Here is a 27,332-nt window from a genome sequence, read left to right as displayed (position 1 = left end):
TTGCCAGTGAGTTTTGTATGTTCTCATGTTTTCGTGTTGGTGGTTATCATCTTTTCACTTACAGATTTAATATTCCCTTGAACTTTTATTTCTAAGGCCAGTCTAGTGGTGATGAATTCCCTTAGTTTTCGCTTGTCTCTGATATATTTTATTTCTCATTTTTTAAAGGAGAGCTTTTCTGGGTATAATATTCTTGAATTGCAGGTATTTTTGTTTTAGTACTTTGAATATATCATCCCATTCTCGCCTGGCTTGTAAGGTTTCAGCTGAGAAATTCACACTGTTAGTCTAATTAGGATTCCCTTATATATGACTTGACTTTTCTCTTGCTGCTTTTAGAATTCTTTCTTCATCTTTGATTTTTGACATTTTGACTATAATGTGCCTCAGAAAGGTCTTGCTTCAGTTGAAAGTATTTAGGATTCTTTTAGCTTCTGGACCTGGATATCCATCTCTCTCCCAAGACCTGGGAAGATTTCTGCTATTATTTCTTATCTTTCCTTCCTTCCTTCCTTCCTTCCTTCCTTCCTTCCTTCCTTCCTTCCTTCCTTCTTCCTTCCTTCTTTCTTTCCTTCCTCCCCTCCCTCCTTCCCTCCTTCTTTCTTTTTCTTTCTTTCTTTCTTTCTTTCTTTCTTTCTTTCTTTTCTTCTTTCTTTCTTTCTTCTTTCTTTCCTGCCTTCCTGCCTTCCTTCCTTCTTTTCCTCCTTCCCTCTTTCCCTCTTTATCACTTCTTTCTTTCTCTCTCTTCTTTCTTTCTTTTTTCTTTCTCTTTCCTTCCTTCATTCCCTCCTTCTTTCTTTCTTTCTCTCTTTCTTTCTTTCATTCTTTCTTTCTTTCCTTCTTTCTTCCCTCCCTCCCTTCTTTCTTTCTTTCCTTCTTACCTTCTTTCCTTCTCTCTCTTTCTTTCTTTCTTTCCTTTCTTTTCTTTCTTTTTTCTTTCCTCCTTTCTGATTCTTGCTCTGCCACCCACACTGGAGTGCAGGGGGATGATCTTGGCTTACTGCAAGCTTTGCCTCCTGGACTCAAATGATCCTCTCACTTCAGCCCCCAAATAGATGGGACTACAGGCATGTGCTGCCACTTCTGGCTAGTTTTTGCAATTTTGAAGAGACAGAATTTTGCCATGTTGCCCAGGCTGGTTTCAAACTCCAGGCCTCAATCAATCCACTTGCCTTGACCTCCCAAAGTGCTGGGATTACAGGTGTGAGCCACCACACCTGGCCCTACTATTTCATTAAACATGTTTTCCTCACTTTTTCCTTCTTCTCCTGGAATGCCAGTAATATTAATACTAATATTTATTCACTTAATGATGTCTCTTAAATATTGTAGGCTTTCTTCATTCTTTAAAAATTTTTTTTGATCTGCTTATGTTATGTCAAAAGACCTATCTTCAAGTTTGTAAATTCCTTCTTCTGCTTGGTCCAGTGTGTTGTTTAAGCTTTCAATTGTATTTTTTATTTCATTCATTGAATTCTTCAGCTCAAGGTTTTGTTTGGTTATTTTTTATGATATCTATCTCTGTTGAATTTCTCATTAAAATCACGAATTGTTTTTCTTATTTCATTGAATTGTCTGTCTGTATCTGTTTGTATCTCACTGAATTTTCTTAAGATTATTATTTTGAATTCTTTTTCTGGAATTTTATATATTTTCTTATGATTGTATTCTGTTACTGAGTTATTGTTTCCCTTTGGAGGTGCCATGTTTCCTTGCTTTTTCATGTTTGATGTGTCCCTATGTTGATTTCTACGCATCTGTTAGAAAAGCCACCTGTTCCAATTTTATGGAGTAGGTTTTGTAGGGAAATACTTATTTGTATGAATGGGTCTTGAGGTGTCAGTTTGGTGGGGTGCATTGGTCTTTATTCTAGTTGGATGCAGTAGTGTAGTCTTTGTGTAGTTTCCTCAGCTGTAAGTCATACTAGTGGCATTTGGAGTTTCTCAGTGGCCTATACTGAGAGTTTGTGGTGACAGTGGTGTGACTTTGCCAAGGTGGGCTCACAGGGGTTTCTCAGGTTGGGGTTGTGTGCACATGGTGGGCTGGCCAGCTTGGAGCCTGGCTTCCTGGGATTAGGCCCATGGGGCTGTTATTCTGGCCAGGAATATGGGCATACAGTTGTTCAGTCGACCTGGGGGTATGCCTGCCAGAAGGGGCCTGCAGGGCTGTTTCTTAGGTCTGGAATGCAGTTGGATGGCTGCTTAGCTGGCCTGGGTGTGTGTCTGCTGAGGGAGGCCCATAGGACTATTTCTCAGGTCCAGGACATAGGCACACAGCTGCTCAGCTGGCCTGGGAGCATTTCTGTGGAGAGTGGCTCATGGGGCTGTTTTGTAGGCCTGGGATATGGGTATGGGGCTCCTTATTTGGGCTGAGGGCATGTCTGCCTGGTCATGGTCCATGGGGCTATTTCTCAGGTCTGGGTTGTGGGCTCTTGGAGGTTTGGTAGGCCTGGGGGTGTGCCCACCAGAGGTGGCCTGTGGGACTGTTTCTTAGGCCCTTATTGGGGGCCCAGGGCATATCTGTGGGGTTTAATGGTGCTGTAGAGCTGTTTCTCAGGTCCTGGACATGGATGTATAACCATTCCACTGGCCTGGGGGCATGTAAGCTGCTCAGAGACCCAAGGGCCTCTTCTGCTTGGGGGAGGGTCTGCAGCAGTTTGGCTGGCTCAGAGGCAGGTTTGCCCTGGGCAGGACTGGCAGTCTATTCCTCTGGCTGGAAGTGTGGTGTTGGGAGTTGCTTTCCTTGCTGTGCAAAACCAGAGTCACAGCCGGTTTTGGGCCAAAGTTCCATGCAACTGAGGTTGTGGTGTTCAGCCATGTGAGCGGGCTTGGCATAACGAAGATGGAGCCCTAGTGCTGGAGACGTGCAGTCTACTGGCCCCCACAGCAGGGTGCATTTCAGAGGAGGCTCTGGTCTAGGTGCTGTGCTGCAGAAGCTTGGCTCACAGGGGATCAGTGAAGGGTGGGGAGTGTACACTTTGTGCTCCTAATCTGGGGCAATGTGCTATGTGAACTCCTGGAAGCTCTCCAAACTGGGCTCATTGCTTTCAAGGACTGTGGGATTCTCCTGTGGTAAGAGCTGTAGATATTTGTGGTGGCAATGGAAGCTGCTGGGCATATTCTGTTTACTTTTTCCCTGGAACAGGAAGGTTTTCTGACTCTAGGCAGATCTGATCCATGTTGGGGACATGGGGCTTCAGAGGCCAGGTGCCTCCACACTGCCCTTCTGGACTTCCAGCCACCACAGGTGTATCTCCACTCCCCTCAGCACGTATTCTTAAATAATTTTGTGTCTGGCTTCTTTCTTTCAGCATAATGTTTCTGAGATTCATCTAAATCATGTGTACAATAGTTTCCCATTTTATGCACTTTGCTTTTCACTGTTTCAATTACCTGTAGTCAACCATGGTTTAAAAATACTAAATAAAAAATTTCAGAACTAAACTATCCATAAGTTATTATTATTATATTATTTATCTGTAGAGACAGGCTCTCACCATGTCACCCAGGCTGGTCTTGAACTCCTGGGCTCAGGTGATTCTCATGCCCTACCCTCCCAATGTGCTGGAATTACAGGCATGAACCACCAGCCAACAATTCATAAGTTGTAAATTGCTCTCCATTCTGAGTAGCATGATGAAATATTGGACTATCTTGGTCCATTCTGCCCAGGATGTATCAGGCTGATGCAAAAATAATTGTGTTTTTTACCACTAAAAGTAATGGCAAAAACCACAATTAACTTTTGCACCAACTTAATAGATCACCCTTTTGTCTAGTGCAGCAGTCCCCAACCTTTTTGGCACCAGGGACTGGTTTCATGGCAGACAATTTTTCCATGGACAGTGTAGGGGGTTGCTTTGGTGATGAAACTGTTCCACCTTAGATCATCAGGCATTAGATTTTCATAAGGTGCACACAACCTGGATCCCTCGCATGCTCAGTTTACAACAGGGCTTGCGCTCCTATGAGAATCTAATGCTGCCGCTGATCTGACAGGAGGCAAAGCTCACATGGTAATATTCGCTAGCCCTCTGCTCATCTTCTGCTGTAAGGCCTTGTTTCTAACAGGCCCCAGACAGGTGCTGGTCTGTGGCTCTGGGGCTGGGGACTCCTGGTCCAGTGTACAGTACAATAAGATATTTTGTGATATATATATGTATATCACATTCACATAACTTTTATTACAGTGTATTGTTAAAGTTGTTCAATTTTATTATTAATTACTGTTGTTAATCTCTTACTGAGGCTAATTTATGAATTAAACTTTATCATAGGTATGCATGTATAGAAAAAACCATACGCTACATAAGGCGGCACTATTTGTGCTTTCAGCCATCCACTGGAGGTATTGGAACTTATCTTTAAGGATAAGAGGGGACTACTGTATATAATTTGTTTTTGCTGATGAGTTTCCATTGTCTAGATATACCACAATTTGTTTATTAATTTATCTGTTGGTGAACATTTGAGTTGTTTTCAGTTTTGGGCTAATATAGGTAAAGATGCCATGAATGTTTCCTGTTCACAATCTTATGTGGACATATACTTTGATTTCTCTTAAGTATACATCTAAGAGTGGAATTGCTAGTTCATAGTAGAATAAAGAAAACGCCAAACTCTTTTACAAAGTGATTTTAAATTTCACAGTCCATTAGCAATGTATGAGGCTCTACTTGCTCCATATCCTTACCAATGCTTGATATTGTCAGTCTTTTTAGTATTAATCATTCTGCTGGTTGTGTTATGGTATCTTCTCATTTGATTTTAACTTGTATTTTCCTGATGACTAATGATGTTGAGTATTTTTCATGTACTTAATGGCAATTTATACAAATCTTTTTTGGTAAAGGGTTTACATTTTTTGATCATTTTTAAATTTTTTGTCTCTTATTATTGAGTTGTAAGAGTTTTTACTACAGCTGGACACAACCCCCTTTTCAAGTATAGGTATTGTGAATGTTTTCCATCACTCTGTGGCTTTCTTTTTCATTTTCTTACTGATATCATTAGAAAAGTGAGAGTTGGCTGGGCATGGTGGCTCACATGGTGGCATGTGCCTATAGTCTCAGCTACTCAAAAGGCTGAGGTGGGAGGATTGCTTGAGCCCAGGAGTTTGAGGCTGCAGTGAGCTATGATTGTGTCACTGCACTGCACTCTACCCTGGGTGAGAGAGTGAAACTGTGTCCTCTTCAACCACCCCATGCCCCCCAAAAAGCAGGAGTGTTTTTTGATGAAGTCTTGACACCTAATTTATCAAAAATTTTTAAATGGTTTGTGTCCTATCTAAAAGATTTTTTCTACTTCAAGATCTTCAATATTTTCTTTGATAAACGTTATAGTGCTAACTTTTACATGTAGGTCTATAATCAATTTCAAGTTAATTTTTTTGTGAATCGCGTGAGGTAAGGATCAACACCCATTTTTGACCCCTATATGATATGCGGTTGTTCCAGCACCATTTATTGTAAAGAAATTACCTTGGCACCTTTGTTAAAAGTCAGTTGACATGTATGAGAGTGTACATCTGAACTTTCTATTTCATCTTTTTAACTTTTATGATTCTCCTGATGCCATTGTGGTACCACATTGATTACTGTAGCTCCACAGTAAATTGGAGTCCTGAAACCTTTCAATTGTATCCTTTAAAACATTTGTTTTGGTTATTTTATGTCTTTCCCATTGACATGTAAATTCTGGAATATTACACATAGTTATAGTTCATATTTTTAATTTTCTTAAAAAGTTACTTGTTATAATATGGCCCAGCAATTCCACTCTTAGGTGATATTTCTCTATAAAAAGTTGTCTGGACCCTTTTCTTACAAAAATTATACAAAAATTAACTCAAAATGAATCAAAGACCTAAGTGTAAGAACCAAAACTCTAAAAACGCTTGAAAAAAACATAAGAGAAAAGCTTCATGATGTTAAATTTAGTAATAATTTCTCAGATATGACCCTAAATGCAGAGGTACCACCACCAGCTAATATATAGACAAGTGACACCACATCAAAACTTCTGTGCATTGAAGGATGCAATCAACAAAGTGAAAAGGCAACCTACAAATAGGAGAAAATATTTGCAAATCGTATATCTGATATCCAGAATGTAAAAAAAAACTTCTACAGCTCAACAGAAAACCAAATGAACCAATTAAAAAATGGGCAAAGTACCTGAATGATATCTCTCCAAAGATGATATACAAATGGCTAATAAGCATATGAAAATATATTCAATATCACTAAACATCAGAGAAATATAAATCTAAATCACGATGTGATATTACCTCACACCCATTAGGATAGCTGTTATTTTAAAAAACAGAAATAACAAGCATTGGAAGGGATAGGGAGAAATGGGGACTTTTGTGCACCATTGGTGGTAGTGTAAAATGGTACAACTGCTATTGAAAACAGTATGAGGGTTTCTCAAAAATTTAAAAATAGGACCACCATGACCCACTAAATCCCACTTCTGGGGAGATTTTCAAAAGAATTGAAAGCATGTCTTGAATAAATATTTGCATATCCATGGTCATAGCAGTAGTATTCACAATAGCACAGAGGTGGAAGCAAAGCAAACGTCCATTAATGGATGAATGAATAAAGAAAATGTGGTATATACATACAATGCAATATTATTCAGCCTTAAAAAGGAATAAAGTTCTGACATATGCTGCAACATGGATAACCCTTGAGAATATTATGCCAAGTGAAATAAGCCAGTCATAAAAAGACAAATAATGTATTGTTCCACTTAAACAAGTAATCTAAAATAGTTTTTTTTTGAGAAATTGCCATACTATTTTTACAGAGTAGCTGTACCATTTTATATTCCCACCAGTAATACAAAAGCATTTCGATTTTTTCACATCCTCACCAACACTATTATTTTTGATAACTGTCATCCCAATAGATGTGAAGCAGTATGTCATTATGATTTTGATTTGCATTTTCCTAATGATTAGTGATGTTGAACATCTTTTCATGTGCTCATTGGTCATTTGTGTATTTCCTTTGGAGAAATATCTGTTGATGTTCTTTGCACTACCCCCCTTTTTTTTTTGCAGGAGACTGGAATTTTATTAATACTCAAATCAGTCTCCCTGAGCATTTGGGGAGCAGAGTTTTTAAGGATAACTTGGTAGGTGGGGGGAGGCCAGTGAGCCAGGAGTGCTGATTGGTTGGGGATGAAATCATAGGGAGTTGAAGCTGTCTTTTTGTGTTGAGTCAGTTCCTGGGTAGGGGCCACAAGATCAGATGAATGAGTTTATTGATTTGGGTGGTGTCAACTGATCCATTAAGTGCAGGGTCTGCAAAATATCTCAAGCACCGATGTTAGGAGCAGTTTAGGGAGGGTCAGAATCTTATAGCCCCCAGCTGCATGACTCCTAGACCATAATTTCTAATTTTATGGCTAATGTTAGTCCTACAAAGGCAATGAAGTCTCCAGGCAAGAAGGAGGTCTGCTTTGGGAAAGGGCTGTTACCATCTTGTTTAAACTATAATCTATAAACTAAGTTTCTCCCAAAGTTAGTTCAGCCCACGCCTAAGAATGAATCAGGACAGCTTGGAGGTTAGAAGTAAGATGGAGTCAGTTAAGTTAGATCTCTTTCACTGTCTCAGTCAAAACTTTGCAAAGCCTGTTTCAATCCCTCCTTTTGGAGGGATTTAATCTTAAGGTGTAGGCTATGAATATGGGAAAAGGCTGTTGATCTCTCTGGCTTCTTCCTGCTGACAGGGGACATAGTGGGAGTGGGAGTGAATCCCAAGGTGAGAAGAGTGGAACCGCTTTGCAACTGTCTGAGTGTACTCATGCAGGCCTGGTTGATCTTCCAAGGCTTGCATCTTTGCCTGCTTTTTAATCGAGTTCTTTTTTGGGGGGTTGTGGAGTTATAGGAGTTTGTTTTGTGTTCTTTTATGATATAGTCAGTATGGTGGGGCCACAAGAGGAGACGGGAGAGGCTCAGGATAAATCAAAGGTTATTATATTTACAACACCTAGATACAGGAGGATTGGCATAGTACACCGTGCAGGGCCACATGGGAAAGACACCAGGGTGATCAGGAGGCAGAAGACAGGCCAAGGGAAAACCATTAGGCCAGAGCCTTTGTTGGGGTTCTCATGGGAAAGACAAAGGTGGGAAGTGTGAACAGTTTAGGATTGGCTAATTTAAACACTTTCAGTGGGCTTTGGGCTCTAGGAGTGGTCCTGGTTGTCTGACACCTGGCCCTGGGATGATTAAGTCAGAGGAATATTGCCTCTTGGGATATACAAGCCTGACAGGGAGGCGTGGCTCTAGAATGGTTAGTTTGTGTGTCAAAGGCATCCTGGAACCATTGCTATCTTGAAGAATTGACTAGCTAGAAAATCTCTCTCCAGCTAGAAGGGTGTTTTTTAAAGATGTCAAAACATCATAATATATAGAAAATTAAAAAATACATACATATATACATATACAATACAGAGTTATTTATATGTTCTAGACATTAACACCAGATAGATATACGATTTGCAAATGTTTTCTCTCATTTTGTGGGTTGCTTTTTCACACTGTTGATAGTGTCTTTTATGCACAAAAGTTTTTACTTTTGATGAGGTCTAATTTATCTATTTTTTTCTTTTGTGGCCTGTGCTTTGGTCTCATATCCAAGAAATTATTGGCAAATCCAGTCAAAAAGCTTTCTCCTTGTGTTTTCTTCTGGTTTTCTAATTTTAAGGTTTATATTTAGGTCTTTGATCCATTTTAAGTTAATTTTTGCATATGGTTTTAGATAAGGGTCCAACCTAATTCCTTTGCATGTGGATGTCCAGTTTTTCCAGTACCATTTGTTGAAAAGACTGTCCTTTCTCCATTGTGTGGTAATATGGCTTGGCTGTGTCCCCCGACCCAAATCTCATCTTGTAGTTCCCATAATCCCCACCTGGTGGGAGGTAATTGAATCATGAGGATGGTTACCCCCATGTTGTTCTGCTGATAGTGAGTCAGTTCTCAGGAGATCTGAGTAGTGCAAACATAGTTCACTGTGATTCGACCTCCTGGGCTTAAGTAATTTTCCCACCTCAGCCTCCTGAGTAGCTGGGATGACAGGCACACTGATGTGTGCCTGGCTAATTTTTTTTATTTATTTTTTTATAGCGATGAGGTCTCACCATGTTGCTTAGTCTGGCCTCAACCTCTTAGGTTTAAGCAATCCTCCCCCGCTTGGCCTCCCAAAGTGTTGGGATTACAGGTATGAGCCACCACACCTGGCCTCCAGCTTTAGTATCTTTAATGTTTGCATCATATATCTTTTTTCTATATTTTTATACTTATTTGTGTTTTAAAATTTAAAGTGAGTTTTTCGTATTCAGTATATAGTTGGGTCATGCTTTAAAAAATCTAATTTGGTATCTGCCTTTTAATTAAAATATTTAGATCATTTACATTTAATATAATAAATGAAAAAGTTGGATTTAAGTCTGCCATCTTGATTTTTTTATTTAAATTTTTTTCGTTTTTCTTTTTATTTCTTAGATCTACCTAATTGTCTAACATTTGTTTTCTATTTCCTTCATCTGCTCTTTACTCTTTATCCATCTCCGTTTTTTTGGCTTTTGATATGGTTTGGATGCTGTCCCCTCTAAATCTCATGTTGAATTTTAATCCCCAGTTTTGGAGGTTGGGCCTGGTGAGAGATGTTTCAGTCATGGGGGTGGACACCTCATGGTTTGGTGCTATCTTTGCAATAGTGAGTGAGTTTTTACAAGATATGGTTCCTTAAAAGTGTGTAGCACCTCCCTCCACTCCAGCTCTTTCTTGTTCCTGCTCTGGCCATGTGATATGCCTGCTCCTGCTTCACCTTTCACCATAAGTAAAAGCTTCCTGAGGCCTCACCAGAAACTGAGCAGATGCCCAGCACCATGCTTCCTGTACAGCCTACAGAACTATGAGCCAATTAAATCTCTTTTCTTTATAAATTACCCAGTCTTAGGTGTTTCTTTATAGTAATGCAAGAATAGCCAACACAGCCTTCTTTTGGAGTGTTTTTCTATTCCATTTTATCTGCTAATGTCTTATTAACTAAATACCTTTAAACAGCTTTCTTGTAGTTACTCCAGGGCTTACAATGTATATCAATAGCAGGGCACCGTGGCTCACATCTGTAATCCCAGCACTTTGAGAGGCTGAGGTGGGTAGATCACTTGAGGCCAGGAGTTTGAGACCAGCCTGGCCAACATGGCGAAACACTGTTTCCACTAAAAATAAAAACAATTAGCTCAGCATGGTGACATGTGCCTACTTGGGAGGTTGAGGCAGGAGAATCGCTTGAACCCATAAGGCAGAGGCTACAGTGAGCGGAGATCGCACCACTGTACTCCAGCCTAGGCAACAGAGTGAGACTCTGTCTCAAAATAAATAAATAAAATATACATCAACATCACAGACTACCTTCAAATATTATATCATTTAATGCACAATATAAGAGTCTTACAATAATATACTTCTATCTCTCCCTCTCATACTTTGTGCACATACTTTGTCTTATATGTTACATATCCCCAAATATATTGTTATAATTTTTGCTTCAGTCAATTGTCTGTAATAAAACTTACAAGTGAAAAGAAAGTCTTTTATATTTACCCAAATATTTACCATTTCTAGCACTTTTTATTCTTTTTATAATATGCAAGCTTTTATTTCAATAATTTTCCACTGCTTGAAGCACTTCCTTTAATATGTATATTTTTTGACTTTTAAAAATTTTGTTTTAAGTTCCAGGATACATGTGCAGGAGGTGCAGATTTGTTACACAGGTAAACATGTGCCATGGCAGTTTGCTGCACCTATCAACCCATCACCTACCACATGTATTAAGCCTCACATGCATTAGCTATTTATCCTGATGCTCCCTCTCCCCTGACTCTCACCAGACCCCAGTGTGTGTTGTTCCCCTCCCTGTGTCCATGTGTTCTCAATGTTCAGCTGTCACTTATAAGTGAGAATATATGGTGTGTGGTTTTCTGTTCCTGTGTAAGTTTCCTGAGGAGAATGGCTTCCAGTTCCATCCATGTCCCTGCAAAGGACATGATCGCATTCCTTTTTATGGCTGCATAGTATTCCATGGTGTATATGTACCACATTCTCTTTATCCAGTCTTTCATTGATGGGTGTTTAGGATTATTTCATGTTTTTGCTATTGTGAATAGTGCTGCAAGGAACATACATGTGCATGTGTCTTTATAATAGAATGATTTATATATATATTTTAAATTATACTTTAACTTCTAGGGTACATGTGTACAACATGCAGGTTTGTTACATAGGTATACATGTGCTGTGTTGGTTTGCTGCACCCATCAACTCGTCATTTACCCTAGGCATTTCTCCGAATGCTATCCCGTCCCCAGCCTCCCACCCCCTGACAGGCCCCGGTGTGTGATGTTCCCCACTCTGTGTCCATGTTTTCTCATTGTTCAATTCCCACCTATGAATGAGAACATGCGGTGTTTGGTTTTCTGTCCTTGTGATAGTTTGCTGAGAATGATGGTTTCCAGCTTCATCCATGTCCCTGCAAAGGACAAGAACTCATCCTTTTTTATGGCTGCATAGTATTCCATGGTGTATATGTGCCACATTTTATTTTTACTTATTTATTTTTTATTTATTAATTTTTTTATTATACTTTAAGTTGTAGGTTACATGTGCACAACGTGCAGGTTTGTTACAAATGTATACAGGTGCCATGTTGGTGTGCTGCACCAGTTAACTTGTCATTTATATTAGGTGTATCTCTTAATGCTATCCCTCCCCCTTCCCCCTACCCCATGACAGGCCCCGGTGTGTGATAATCCACACCCTGTGTCCAAGTGCTCTCATCATTCAATTCCCACCTATGAGTGAGAACATGCAGTGTTTGGTTTTCTGTCCTTGCAATAGTTCGCTCAGAATGATGGTTTCCAGCTTCATCCATGTCCCTACAAAGGACATGAACTCATCCTTTTTTATGGCTGTATAGTATTCCATCGTGTATATGTGCCATATTTTCTTAATCCAGTCTATCATTGTTGGACATTTGGGTTGGTTCCAAGTCTTTGCTACTGTGAATAGTGCCACAATAAACATATGTGTGCATGGGTTTTTATAGCAGCATGACTTATAATCCTTTGGGTATATACCAAGCAATGGGAGGCTGGGTCAAATGGTATTTCTAGTTCTAGATCCTTGAGGAATCGCCACACTGTCTTCCACAATGGTTGAACTGGTTTACGGTCCCACCAACAGTGTAAAAGTGTTCCTATTTCTCCACATCCTCTCCAGCACCTGTTGTTTCCTGACTTTTTAATGATTGCCATTCTAACTGGTGTGAGATGGTATCTCATTGTGGTTTTGATTTGCATTTCTCTAATGACCAGTGATGATGAGCATTTTTTCAGGTGTCTGTTGGCTGCAGAAATGTCTTCTTTTGAGAAGTTTCTGTTCATATCCTTTGCCCACTTTTTGATGGAGTTGTTTGTTTTTTTCTTGTAAATGTGTTCAAGTTCTTTGTAGATTCTGGATATTAGCCCTTTGTCAGACGGGTAGATGGCAAAATTTTTCTCCCATTCTGTAGGTTGCCTGTTCACTCTGATGGTAGTTTCTTTTGCTGTGCAGAAGCTCTTTAGTTTAATTAGATCACATTTGTCAACTTTGGCTTTTGTTGCCACTGCTTTTGATGTTTTAGTCATGAAGTCTTTGCCCATGCCTGTCCTGAATGGTATTGCCTAGGTTTTCTTCTAGGGTTTTTATGGTTTTAGGTCTTACATTTAAGTTTTTAATCCATTTTGAGTTAATTTTTGTATAAGGTGTAAGGAAGGGATCCAGTTTCAGCTTTCTACATATGGCTAGCCAGTTTTCCCAGCACCATTTATTAAATAGGGAATCTTTTCCCCATTTCTTGTTTTTGTCAGGTTTGTCAAAGATCAGATGGTTGTAGATGTGTGGTGTTATTTCTGAGGACTCTGTTCTGTTCCACTGGTCTATATATCTGTTTTGGTACCAGTACCATGCTGTTTTGGTTACTGTAGCCTTGTAGTATAGTTTGAAGTCAGGTAGCATGATGCCTCCAGCTTTGTTCTTTTGGCTTAGAATTGTATTTGCTATGCAGGCTCTTTTTGGTTCCATATGAACTCTAAAGTAGTTTTTCCAATTCTGTGAAGAAAGTCATTGTTAGCTTGATGGGGATATCATTGAATCTATAAATTACCTTGGGCAGCATGGCCATTTTCATGATATTGATTCTTCCTATCCATGAGCATGGAATGTTCTTCCACTTGTTTGTGTCCTCTTTTATTTTGTTGAGCAGTGGTTTGTAGTTCTCCTTGAAGAGGTCCTTCACATCCCTTGTAAGTTGGATTCCTAGGTATTTGCAGTGGCTGGTACCGGTTTTTCCTTTCTATGTTTAGTGCTTCCTTCAGGAGCTCTTTTAGGGCAGGCCTGGTGGTGACAAAATCTCTCAGCATTTGCTTGTCTGTAAAGGATTTTATTTCTCCTTCACTTTTGAAGCTTAGATTGGCTGGATATGAAATTCTCAGTTGAAAATTCTTTTCTTTAAGAATGTTGAATATTGGCCCCCACTCTTTTCTGGCTTGTAGGGTTGTAGGGTTTCTGCTGAGAGATCAGCTGTTAGTCTGATGGGCTTCCCTTTATGGGTAACCTGACTTTTCTCTCTGGCTGCCCTTAACATTTTTTCCTTCATTTGAACCTTGGTGAATCTGACAGTTATGTGTCTTGGGGTTGCTCTTCTTGAGGAGTATCTTTGTGGTGTTTTCTGTATTTCCTAAATTTGAATGCTGGCCAGCCTTGCTAGGTTGGGGAATTTCTCCTGGATAATATCCTGAAGAATGTTTTCTAACTTGGTTCTGTTCTCCCTGTTGCTTTCGGTTACACAGTCAAACATAGATTTGGTCTTTTCACATAGTCTTGTAGGCTCTGTCCAATTCTTTTTATTCTTTTTTCTCTAATCTTGTCTTCTTGCTCTATTTCATTAATTTGATCTTCAATCAGTGGTATCCTTTTTTCCTCTTGATTGAATCGGCTATTGAAACTTGTGTATATGTCACGAAGTTCTCGTGCTATGGTTTTTAGCTCCATCAGGTCATTTAGCGTCTTCTCCACACTGTTTATTCTAGTTAGTCATTCATCAAACCTTTTTTTAAGGTTTCTAGCTTCCTTGTGATGGGCTAGAACATGCTCCTTTAGCTCGGAGAAGTTTGTTATTGCCGACCCTCTGAAGCCTACTTCTGTTAACTTGTCAAGTCATTCTCTGTCCAGTTTGTTCCATTGCTGGCGAGGAGCTGCAATCCTTGGGAGGAGAAAAGGCCCTCTGGTTTTTGGAATTTTCATCTTTTCTGCTCTGCTTCCTCCCCATCTTTTCGGTTTTATCTACCTTTGGTCTTTGATGTTGGTGACCTACAGATGGGGTTTTGGTGTGGATGTCCTTTTTGCTGATGTTAGTTTTCCTTCTAACAGGCCTCTCAGCTGCAGGTCTATTGGAATTTGCTGGAGTTCCACTCCAGACCCTGTTTGCCTGGGTATCACCAGTGGAGGCTGCAGAACAGCAAATATTGCAGAACAGCAAATATTGCTGCCTGATCCTTCCTCTGGAAACTTCGTCCTAGAAGGGCACCCACCTGTATGAGATGTCTCTTGGCCCCTACTGGGAGGTGTCTCCCAGCCAGTCTACACAGGGCTCATGGACTCACTTGAGGAGGCAGTCTGTCCATTCTCAGAGCTTGAACGCTGTGCTCTGAGAACCACTGCTCTCTTCAGAGCTGTCAGACGGAGGTTTAAGTCTGCAGAAGTTGTCTGCTGCCTTTTGTTCAGCTATACCCTGCCCACGGAGGTGGAGTCTATAGAGACAGTAGGCCTTGCTGAGGTGCGGTGGGCTCCACCCAGTTCAAGCTTTCCTCGCCACTTCGTTTACCTACTCAAGCCTCAGCAATGGTGGATGACCCTCCCACCGTCAGGCTGCAGCCTAGCAGGTGGATCTCAGACTGCTGCGCTAGCAGTGAATAAGGCTCTGTGGATGTGGGACCCACCGAGCTGGGCAAGGGAGGGAATCTCCTGGTCTGCTGGTTGCTAAGACCATGGGGAAAGCACAGTATGTGGGTGGGAGTGTACTGTTTTCCCACATACAGTATGTCATGGCTTCCCTTGGATAGGAAAGGGAAATCTCCCACCCCTTGCACGTCCCGGGTGAGGCATCATCTTGCCCTGCTTTGGCTCACTCTTCGTGGGCAGCACCCACTGTCCAACCAGTCCCAGTGAGATGAACCAGGTACCTCAGTTGGAAATGCAGAAATCACCTGTCTTCTGCATAGACCTTGCTGGGAGCTGCAGACCAGAGCTCTTCCTCTTCAGCCATCTTGGAAGTGACCCCTTTAATATTTTTTGTAGTGTAGGTATGCTAGTGATGAATTATCTTAGCTTTTGCTTTTCTGAAAATATTTTTATTTGCCTTCTTTTTTTTTTCTTTAGATGGAATCTTGCTCTGTCACCTAGGCTGGAATGCAGCGGCAAGATCTTCGTTCAGTACAACCTCTGCTTCCCAAGTTCAAGTGATTCTCCTGCCTCAGCCTCCTGAGTAGCTAGGATTACAGATGCCTGCCGCCACACTCAGCCAATTTTTGTATCTTTTAGTAGAGACGGGGGTTTCACCATGTTGGCCAGGCTGGTCTCGAATGCCTGACCTCAAGTGATCTGTCTGCCTTGGCCTCCAAAGTGCTGGGATTACAGGTGTGAGCCACCACGCTGGGCCTGCCTTCATTTTTGAGATATATTTTTACTGTATATAGAATCCTAAGTTGACAGTTATTTTTTTCTCTTAGGATTTTAAAGATGTTATCTCCTTTCTGGATTTCTGATGAGAGGTCTGAAATCATTTTCATCTTTGTTCCTCTGTACACAATGAGTCATTTTTTTCCTCTGGCTTTCAGGAATTTGATTAAGATGTGCCTTGATGTGCTTTGCTTTATATTTATTTTGTTTGAGGTTTGTTGAACTTCTTGCATCTGTCTTTCTGATTTTCATCAAATTTGTAAAAAAATAGTTGGCAATATTTCTTTCAAAGTTTTCTTATGCTTCTTTATATACCTCTTTCTCTGGGACTCCAATTATATGTATATTAAACTGTTTGATTTTGTTCCATAGGATATTAAGACTGTTCATTTTTATAGTTTTTATTTTGTTTTGTGCCTTATTTTGGCTAGTTGCTACTGTTACTTCTTCAATTACATATTTTCTTCTACAATATCTAATATACAGTTATTCCTATCCAGTGAAAGTTTCTCTTGAGCTGTTGTGTTTTTCATTTCTGATATTTTTATTTAAAACAATAACTTCCACTTTTCCTTTTGCTTGTGCTTTTCTTTTAACTAGTTAAGCATTTTGAACACATTTATAAAAGCTCTTTTAATGCCTTTGTTTGTTAATTACATAAGTTTTGTTACCTCTCGGTCTGTTTCCATTGATTAATTTTTTCTTAATTTTTAGTTTTACATTGAAAAATATTATTTATTTATTTTTGAGATAGTGTCGTGCTCTTTCATCCAGGCTGGAGTGCAGTGGCAATATCTTGGCTTACTGCAGCGTCAGCCTCCTGGGCTATCCATTCTATGCTAGCAAGACAATCTTGGTACCTCCTTTCACAGCCACAGCAATCATTCCAGGAGTAGATAGTGTCAATCATAGTCTTCAATAGCACTAATATACAGACATAGACAGAGATGCATGTTCTCTGGCTTGGCATGTTAAGCTGGGAGAATGTGAATCTGGGTTAATTAAAGATCATTTCCCTCTGCCTTATGGAGAAAGACTGACTGCTGTGGGAGAGAATGAAATCAACCATTGAGTGAAGAAGGGCAAATGGGTAGAGATAGAAGAATAAAATAGAAAAATAAAAATATTGGGAAATCCCTAGATCCATCTGTGCACAAAGCTAGCAAATCCCCACCTTTCCCTGTCCTTTGAACCAATTAATTTCCATTTTGCTTAGTTTAGTTTGAGCTAAGATTTTCTTACTTATATTTGAAAGAATTTGGTTTAAGACAGCCCCCTCTGTTTTTGTAATAAAGTGTAGCTCCAGGGAAGCTACTCACTGACCCCAGAAGCCTTCCCTGCTTTTGGTGCTTTATGCTGACTTTCCTACCAGGCATACCATGCTATGCTTATCAAAATGCAATTCAGAACATGTCTTGGTACCGTGGAAAGAACTCAAGCTCAGAGTCAGAAATATCTAGATTAAAGATTTTTTGCTGCCTATTAGCTGTGTGAACTGAAAGATTACTGCACATAACTCTATTTCCTTCCCAATAAAGACGAGAGGAAGAGGGGAGGAAGCAGGCAAGCCCACAGTACCAGTGAGAATTACGTCTAATCACATAGAAATGGAAACCTAAGAATTCTTTGATAACATAGAAGTTTGTTTCTTTGTCATGTAAATTAACTGGAGGTAACTGATCCAGGCTTCACAAAGTCATCAGGCAGCCACTCTTTCTAACTTTTTTCTTCACCATCCTAACATATGACTTCTATTCTCAAAGTTCTTCCCTGTGGAATTGATGTGTTTCATTCACCCAGGTCCACAGAGAAATGGTTAGGAAAGTGGACAGGTATTTTTCTGTGTTGGAAATTTTCTTTTCAGAAGGGAGTTTTCCTGTGCTCCTATGGTTCACACCAGGTAGCAGAATCTGCCTAAGCAGGAAGTTGGATGCTTTCTGAATTTCCAATAAATGGGAAGAGATTCAATAAAAGACTATGTGATAGTAGCAACCATGATGAGTTGTGAGTATTTTTATCAGCTGGGAAAGACAGTGCTTTGCTTAAAATGATTAAGCTTGGATGCATCTGTGGGGATGGCAAGGAAAGGATGAATATAGGGAAGCTAAATGATTTGAGGACTCTAGGAATATGGGCAAAAGAAAAACCTAATTTCACACAGATGCCTGGCATCTCAAAGGTCCCCTTCTCCCCATCTGCCATGATTCTCCCCATCTGCCATGATTCTCCCCATTCCTCTAGCATCCTTTTTTGACCTCTTCTTTCCTATAACTTCATCCTTCCTAGCCTCTTGTTTTTCACTCCTCTAGTCCCACCTCCCTTAATCTATCTTCGTAATAGAGCAAGAGACGTCTTCCCAAAACACAATTTTGTTACCTGCTTTTCTATTTTGGTGACTTGGAGGGTTTTTTTTGCATCATGGTGCTAGGTTTTTGTCACTAGGACCGGTTTTGTCAGGATCCATAGCCCCTAGGATCCTGGAATAATGTAATTTAAGAGGTTAGGACAAAGACTACTTGACAGCCTCTTAGGAGATTTTTATTGATACTGAACAAGTATCATGTCTTTGGAGTTAAGCCTGAACCACAGAGTCAGGGTGGTCTAAGCTGTGCTGCACTATCAACTCTGAAATCTCAGTGGGTTGATTCAACAAAAGTGTATTTTTTGCCTATGTTAAGTAGGCAATGTGTGCAAGCAAGGGGCTCTTCTCCACACAGACACTCAGGGACCAGAGTCTCCACCATCTTATAGAGGCACTTCCTTGAACATGTGGTCCTCTCAGCACCTGCAGCAGAAGAGAGCACTGGAGAGTGCCTGTCCTTGGAATTAGTTCTTCTTCCCTAATTAGGGTGTAAGTCTCTTGAGGGCAGGGACTGTGTCTTATATTCATCTATTTATTTATTCTGTCAGAAATCTGGGCAGAAGATGGTATTAAGGTATAGTTTGGCCAAGGACCCAGGAAAACCAAAATTCTACCCATTCTTTCTGACCAAGACCCTGGGAGAAAGGAACTAGGACAAATGGGAAACTAGCACTTGCTTCCAAATGCAGAGGAATCTGGTGCTGGACCCCATGGCATGGACTAACCCTTACACTTACTCTTCCACGATGTAGTTGAGTGTGGCCAGGCCCGGTGGCGTGTGCCTGTACTCCCAGCACTTTGGGAGGCCTAGGCTGGTGGATCACTTGAGGCCAGGTGTTTGAGACCAGCCTGGCCAGCATGGTGAAAAACCGTCTCTACTAAAAATACAAAAATTAGCTGGGTATGGGCCAGGCACGGTGGCTCACGTCTTTAATCCCAGCACTTTGGGAAACTGAAGTGGTTGGATCACTTGAGCTCAGGAGTTTGAGACCAGCCTGGGCAACATGGTGAAACCCCAGCTCTAGAAAAAAGTAAAATGTCCAACAACGATAGACTGGATTAAGAAAATGTGGCACATATACACCATGGAATACTATGCAGCCATAAAAAATGATGAGTTCGTGTCCTTTGTAGGGACATGGATGAAACTGGAAAACATCATTCTCAGTAAACTATCGCAAGGACAAAAAACCAAACACCGCATGTTCTCACTCATAAGTGGGAATTGAACAATGAGAACTCATGGACACAGGAAGCGGAACATCACGCTCCGGGGACTGTTGTGGGGTGGGGGGAGGGAGGAGGGACAGCATTAGGAGATACACCTAATGCTAAATGACGAGTTAATGGGTGCAGGAAATCAACATGGCACATGGATACATATGTAACAAACCTGCACATTGTGCACATGTACCCTAAAACCCTAAAGTATAATAAAAAAAAAAAAAAAAAAAATTACCTGGGTGTGCTAGTGCACGCCTGTAGTCCCAGCTATTTGGGAGGCAGAGGTGGGAGGCTCGCTTGAACTCGGGAAGTGGAGGTTGCAGTGAGCTGAGATCATGCCACTGCACTCCAGCCTGAGTGACAGAGCAAAATCCTGTCTCAAAAAAAAAAAAAAAAAAAAAAGGAAAGAAAAGAAAAGAAAATGTAGTTGAGTGCCGGTTCTGCTCTGCCTATGTGGTCAAGACCTGAAGAGGAAAGATTGATCCATTCCACCACTTCCAGAGCCAGAAGGCTGTAATCAGAGAGTGGAATTGTGAGAACGGAAGAACCAATTTCCAGCACCTGGCACCAGGCTGGCTTAGTGCTGTGCCAGGGCTGGTGCCATGTGGGAGAAGAGGCAGGAGGTAAGATACGCGGCTGAGTCTTTTCCATCAGGGACTCACTCTGTCTCCTTACTCTCTTATATGCACAGACCTCCTAACACGGTGCCTTCACCCTTCAGCCCAATAAGTGTTCACAAAACTGACCAGACCATGGAAATTCCTTCTCCTTGGGCAACTGAAGAAGAGGATAAAGAGAAAGAAAGAAGACTTGAATGTTTTCCTTTCAAGGTAATATATTACTTACTTAATATTAGAATTAACTAATTAAAAAACCTCTTAGCTTCTCCTGCGGGCAGACATTCTTCAAAGTTACCATATCAGGACTGGAGGCAAATAATAAATATCTAATGGTATAACAGGCCACAGTTTTTACTATCCTAGTGAAATCTGCACACTTTCAAAATTAAATCTGCTTGATTCCACCCACTAGAGTTTGCAGGTAACAACAATGACATAATGATGATGTCGACAGCTGTGGGTCTTGCTGATTCAGTGATTACTATTACCTGTCACAATACTAACTGCAATGTACTGCTCGTTTCTCGCAACAAACCAGAGGATGGGATGTTATTCCTCTCCATTTTGTAGATAAGCTGACTGGGGTTCAGAGAGGTGAAGCGGCTTACCTAAAGACATACAGCAAGTAACAGGCAAGGCCAGTTCTGTCTAGACTCATGGTCCCAGTTTCTTCTTTTGCCTCCTTGATGAAAGCATCACTTTGAGGAAAGGCAAGGTTTTCCTACGTTTACCTAAAAGAGGTTTGCATTTGAAACTTCTATAATAATAATTTTAATAATATTCATAAAAAACATACCATCCTAGTACTTAATAATACACATACTTATCATGTATCAGATGCTGTTCTAAGTACTTTACATATTTCCACTCATTGAATCCTCATAACAGCACTGTGAGACAGGTGCTATTATTATTCCCATTCTTCAGATGAAGCCACTGAGGCACAAGGTTAAGTAACTTGAAGTTTTATACTTAATAAATTAAGTCTGGTTTGAATTGTCCAAACTGTCTGACAGTTAAACATACTGACAATTATAACTATTCTGAGTATAAATAAATAAAACTATACAGTCATGCCTCATTTTATTATGCCTCAAGATATTGCATTTTTTTTTTTTTTTTTTTTTTTTTTATTATACTTTAGGGTTTTAGGGTACATGTGCACAATGTGCAGTTTTGTTACATATGTATCCATGTGCCATGTTGATTTCCTGCACCCATTAACTCGTCATTTAGCATTAGGTGTATCTCCTAATGCTGTCCCTCCCCCCTCCCCCCACCCCACAACAGTCCCCGGAGTGTGATGTTCCCCTTCCTGTGTCCATGAGTTCTCATTGTTCAATTCCCACTTATGAGTGAGAACATGCGGTGTTTGGTTTTTTGTCCTTGCGATAGTTTACTGAGAATGATGTTTTCCAGTTTCATCCATGTCCCTACAAAGGACACGAACTCATCATTTTTTATGGCTGCATAGTATTCCATGGTGTATATGTGCCACATTTTCTTAATCCAGTCTATCGTTGTTGGACATTTAGGTTGGTTCCAACTCTTTGCTATTGTGAATAGTGCCGCAATAAACATACGTGTGCATGTGTCTTTATAGCAGCATGATTTATAGTCCTTTGGGTATATACCCAGTAATGGGATGGCTGGGTCAAATGGTATTTCTAGTTCGAGATCCCTGAGGAATCGCCACACTGACTTCCACAATGGTTGAACTAGTTTACAGTCCCACCAACAGTGTAAAAGTGTTCCTATTTCTCCACATCCTCTCCAGCACCTGTTGTTTCCTGATTTTTTAATGATGGCCATTCTAACTGGTGTGAGATGGTATCTCACTGTGGTTTTGATTTGCATTTCTCTGATGGCCAGTGATGAGGAGCATTTCTTCATGTGTTTTTTGGCTGCATAAATGTCTTCTTTTGAGAAGTGTCTGTTCATGTCCTCTGCCCACTTTTTGATGGGGTTGTTTGTTTTTTTCTTGTAAATTTGTTTGAGTTCATTGTAGATTCTGGATATTAGCCCTTTGTCAGATGAGTAGGTTGCAAAAATTTTCTCCCATTGTGTAGGTTGCCTGTTCACTCTGATGATAGTTTCTTTTGCTGTGCAGAAGCTCTTTAGTTTAATGAGATCCCATTTGTCGATTTTGGCTTTTGTTGCCATTGCTTTTGGTGTTTTAGACATGAAGTCCTTGCCCACGCCTATGTCCTGAATGGTATTGCCTAGGTTTTCTTGTAGGATTTTAATGGTTTTAGGTCTAACATATAAGTCTTTAATCCATCTTGAATTAATTTTTGTATAAGGTGTAAGGAACCAGGATTAAGAAACTCAGTCAAAACCGCTCAACTACATGGAAACTGAACAACCTGCTCCTGAATGACTATTGGGTACATAATGAAATGAAGGCAGAAATAAAGATGTTCTTTGAAACCAACGAGAACAAAGACACAACATACCAGAATCTCTGGGACACGTTCAAAGCAGTGTGTAGAGGGAAATTTATAGCACTAAATGCCCACAAGAGAAAGCAGGAAAGATCCAAAATTGACAGCCTAACATCACAATTAAAAGAACTAGAAAAGCAAGAGCAAACACATTCAAAAGCTAGCAGAAGGCTAGAAATAACTAAAATCAGAGCAGAACTGAAGGAAATAGAGACACAAAAAACCCTTCAAAAAATTAATGAATCCAGGAGCTGGTTTTTTGAAAAGATCAACAAAATTGATGGACCGCTAGCAAGACTAATCAAGAAGAAAAGAGAGAAGAATCAAATAGATGCAATAAAAAACGAAAAAGGGGATATCACCACCGATCCCACAGAAATACAATCTACCATCAGAGAATACTACAAACACCTCTATGCAAATAAACTAGAAAATCTAGAAGAAATGGATAAATTCCTCGACAAATACACCCTCCCAAGACTAAACCAGGAAGAAGTTGAATCTCTGAATAGACCAATAACAGGTTCTGAAATTGTGGCAATAATCAATAGCTTACCAACCAAAAAGAGTCCAGGACCTGATGGATTCACAGCTGAATTCTACCAGAGGTACAAGGAGGAACTGGTACCATTCCTTCTGAAACTATTCCAATCGATAGAAAAAGAGGGAATCCTCCCTAACACATTTTACGAAGCCAGCATCGTCCTGATACCAAAACCTGGCAGAGACTTAACCAAAAAAGAGAATTTCAGACCAATATCCTTGATGAACATTGATGCAAAAATCCTCAATAAAATACTGGCAAACCGAATCCAGCAGCACATCAAAAAGCTTATCCACCATGATCAAGTGGGCTTCATCCCTGGGATGCAAGGCTGGTTCAACATACGCAAATCAATAAATGTAATCCAGCATATAAACAGAACCAAAGAAAAAAACCACATGATTATCTCAATAGATGCAGAAAAGGCCTTTGACAAAATTCAACAACCTTCATGCTAAAAACTCTCAATAAATTAGGTATTGATGGGACGTATCTCAAAATAATAAGAGCTATCTACGACAAACCCACAGCCAATATCATACTGAATGGGCAAAAACTGGAAGCATTCCCTCTGAAAACTGGCACAAGACAGGGATGCCCTCTCTCACCGCTCCTATTGCATTTTTTTTTACAGATTAAATGTTTGTGGCAACCCTGGGTTGAACAAGTCTATCAGTGCCATTTTCCCAACAGCATGTACTTGCTTTGTCTTTGTGTTACATTTGGGTCATTCTCATAATAATTCAAATGTTTCCATTATTATTATATCTGTTATGGTGATCTGTGATCAGTGATCCTTGATGTTACTATTGTAATGGTTTTAGGGCTCCATAAACTGCACCCAGATGAGATGAAGAACTTTGATAAGTGAGTGTGTTCCGACTGCTCCACCAATCAGCAATTCCCTTGTCTCTCTTCTCCTTGGGCCTCTTTATTCCCCAAGACACAACAATATTGAAATTAGGCCAATTAATAACACTACAATAGACTCTAAGTGTTCTAGTGAAAGGAGTAATCCCGCATCTCTCACTTTCAATTAAAAGCTAGAGATGATTGAGCTTAGTGAGGAAGGCATGTTGAAAGCCGAGATGGGCCAAAAGCTAGGTCTCTTGTGCCAAACCGTTAACCAAGTTGTGAATGCAGAAGAAAAGTTCTTGAAGGAAATTAAAAGTGCTGCTCCAGTGAATGAATGAATAATAAGAAAGTGAAACAGCCTTGGAATATGGGCAAAAGAAAAACCTAATTTCACACAGATGCCTGGCATCTCAAAGGTCCCCTTCTCCCCATCTGAAGACAGTTTTAGTAATCTGGATAGAAGATAAAACCAGCCATGACATTCCCTTAAGCCAAAGCCTAATCCAGTGTAAGGCCCTAACTCTCCTCGATTCTGTAAAGGTTGAGAGAGGTGAGGAAGCTGCAGAATAAAAGTTGGAAGCTAGCAAAGCCTGGTTCATGAGGTTTTAAAAAGATGCCGTCACCATAATATAAAAGTGCAAGGTAAAGCAGCAAGTGCTTGTGGAGAAGCTGCCGCAAGTTATCTAGAAGATCTAGCTAAGATCAGTGATGAAAGTGTCTACACTAAACAACAGATTTTCGATATAGATGAAATGGCCTTCAGAGAAAGGAAAAAGATCAGATGGAAGAAGGTACCATCTTTCATAGCTAGAAAGGAGGAGTCAATGCCTGGCTTCAAAGCTTCAAAGGACAGGCTGAATCTCTTATTAGGGGCAAGTACAGCTGATGACTTTAAGTTGAAGCCAGTGCTCATTTACCATTCCCCAAATCCTAGGGCCCTTAAGAAACATTTTAAATCACTTCTGCTTATGCTCTATAAATGGAACAACATAGCCTGGATGGCAGCACATCTCTTAATAGCATGGTTTACTGAATATTTTAAACCCATTTTTTGAGACCCGCTGCTTAGAAAAAAGTCTTTTCAAATTTTATTGCTCACTGCAAATAATAACAATAAATAAAAAATAAAAAGCCTGGGTGCAGTGGCTCATACCTGTAATCCCAGCACTTTGGGAGGCCAAGGTGGAAGGATCACTTGAGTCCAGGGATTCAAGACCAGTATGGGCAACATAGGGAGACCCTGTTTCTACAAAATAACAATAAAAAAATTACTGCTTATTGACCAATGCACCTGGTCACCCAAGAGCTCTGATGGAGGTGCGCAAGGAGATTAATGTAGTTTTCATGACTGACAACAAAATTCTGCAACTGACAAATCAAGGGGTAATTTTGACTTTAAAGGCTATAGCTGCCATAGACAGTGATTCCTCTGTTGGATCTGGGCAAAATGAATTGAAAGTCTTCTGGAAAAGATTCACCATTCTAGATGTCATTAAGAACACTTGTGATTCACAACATTAACAGGAGTTTGGAAGAAGTTGATTTCAACCCACATGGATGACTTTGAAGCGCTTAAGATTTCAGTGAAAGAAGTCACTCCAAATGTGCTATAAATAGCAAGATAATTAGAATTAGAATTGAAGCCTGAAGATGTAATTGAACTGCTGCAATCTCATAAAACTTGAATGCATAAGAAGTTGATTCTTATGGATGAACAAAGAAACTGGTTTCTTGAAATGGAAACTACTCCTTGTAATAATGCTGTGAAAATTGTTGAAATGACAACACTGTTTAGAATATTGCATACATTTAGTTGATAAAGCCATGACAGGATTTGACAGGACTGGATATGTTTTTTTTTTTTTTTTTTTTTTTGAGACAGCGTCTTGCTCTGTCACCAGGCTGAAGTGCAGTGGCGCAATCTCGGCTCACTGCAACCTCTGCCTTCCAGGTTCAAGCGATTCTCCTGCCTCAGCCTCCCGAGTAGCTGGGACTACAGGCGGGTGCCACCACACCCAGCTAATTTTTGTATTTTTTGTAGAGACGGGGTTTCACCATGTTGGCTAGGATGGTCTCAATCTCTTGACCTCATGATCTGCCTGCCTTGGCCTCCCAAAGTGCTAGGATTACAGGCATGAGCCACTGCACTTGGACAATTGAATACAATTTTTAAAGAAGTTCTACTGTGGATAAAATACTACCAAACAACAGCATATGGTACAGAGAAATATTTCATGAAAGGAAGAGTCAATCAATGAGGTAAACTTCACTGTTGTCTTATTTTAAGGAACTGCAACAGCCACCCCAGCCTTGAGCAACCATCACTCTGATCAATCAGCAGCCATCAATATTGAGACAAGACTCTCCACCAGCAAAAAGATTATGACTTGGCCCGGTGCGGTGGCTCATGCCTGTAATCCCAGCACTTTGGGAGGCTGAGGCGGGCAGATCACCTGAGGTCAGGAGTTCGAGACCAGGCTAACCAACACTGTGAAACCTGTCTCTACTAAAAATACAAAAAATTAGCCGGGCATGGTGGTAGGCACCTATAATCTCAGCTATTTGAAAGGCTGAAGCAGGAGAACTGCTTGAACCCGGGAGGTGGAGGTTGCAGTGAGCCAAGATCACATCATTGCACTCCAGCTGGGCAACAAGAGCAAAACTCCGTCTAAAATATATATATATATATATATATATATATATATATGACTCACTGACGGCCCACATGATCATTCACAATTTTTAGCCATAACGTATTTTTAAAATTAAGGTATATACATTGATTTTTTTAGACAAAATGGCATTGTACTCTTATTAGACTACAGCATAGGGTAAACATAACTCCTCTATGAACTGGGAAATGAAAAAATTTGTGACTCACTTTATTGCGACATTTGCTTTAGTGTGCCAGTCTGGAACTGAGTCTGCAATCTCCCGGGGTATGCCTGTATATAGTAATAATAACCACATACATGCCCTGAGGTGGTTGCAGGACAATGGGGCAGATTTCATGGTGGGCTTCCAGAATTCATTTTATGTTTGTGGTTTGCTTCACATGACTACACTTATGAATGGAATCTCCATGAGACAAGGGTCTTCGTTTCACACCCTGCTGAGTCTGAACTCTTAGAATGGTGCTCAGCGCACAAAGGGTGACTTGGTGGCTGAGTGCATCTTCCCTAGTTCATTTGTGTGTATATATATATGATAGTAGTTATATGGTGACATGGGAAAGAACATTGGGCAAGGAAGTAGAACTGGATTTGAGCTCTGCCCTGATTTACCTTACGATTTGGGTGAACTTGGCCAGTTACTTTAATCCTTATGAGCCCCAATTACCTCAACTGTGGAATGGAGCAGTTACTGTGCTCCCTCTCTGGGGTCTTGTAAGAATTTGATGCCAATGAGCTGTGAGAGAGCTATGTAAACTCTGAAGTGCATTACTTGATTAAAAGCTCTGGCTCATTTGGCTGCCTTAGTTG

At 40.3% G+C, this 27,332-nt stretch overlaps 1 long non-coding RNA gene across 1 annotated transcript in view; it reads left to right on the top strand.

Annotated features, from left to right (window-relative positions):
- The window catches only part of LOC134731721 (uncharacterized), a 53,808-nt gene extending 26,962 nt beyond the window's left edge, over positions 1 to 26,846 (top strand). Inside the window, exons 2-3 of the long non-coding RNA XR_010114223.1 lie at positions 18,480 to 18,652; positions 26,138 to 26,846. This is a non-coding gene — a long non-coding RNA (uncharacterized lncRNA). The remainder of the gene's footprint in view (positions 1 to 18,479; positions 18,653 to 26,137) is intronic.
- Positions 26,847 to 27,332: the final 486 nt, after the last annotated feature.

The sequence above is a fragment of the Symphalangus syndactylus genome, chromosome 11 (assembly GCF_028878055.3).
Source record: "Symphalangus syndactylus isolate Jambi chromosome 11, NHGRI_mSymSyn1-v2.1_pri, whole genome shotgun sequence".
Classification (NCBI taxonomy): Eukaryota; Metazoa; Chordata; class Mammalia; order Primates; family Hylobatidae; genus Symphalangus; species Symphalangus syndactylus.
The sequence above is the reverse complement of the archived record's forward strand: the minus strand, read 5'-3'. Positions and strand labels throughout refer to the sequence as shown.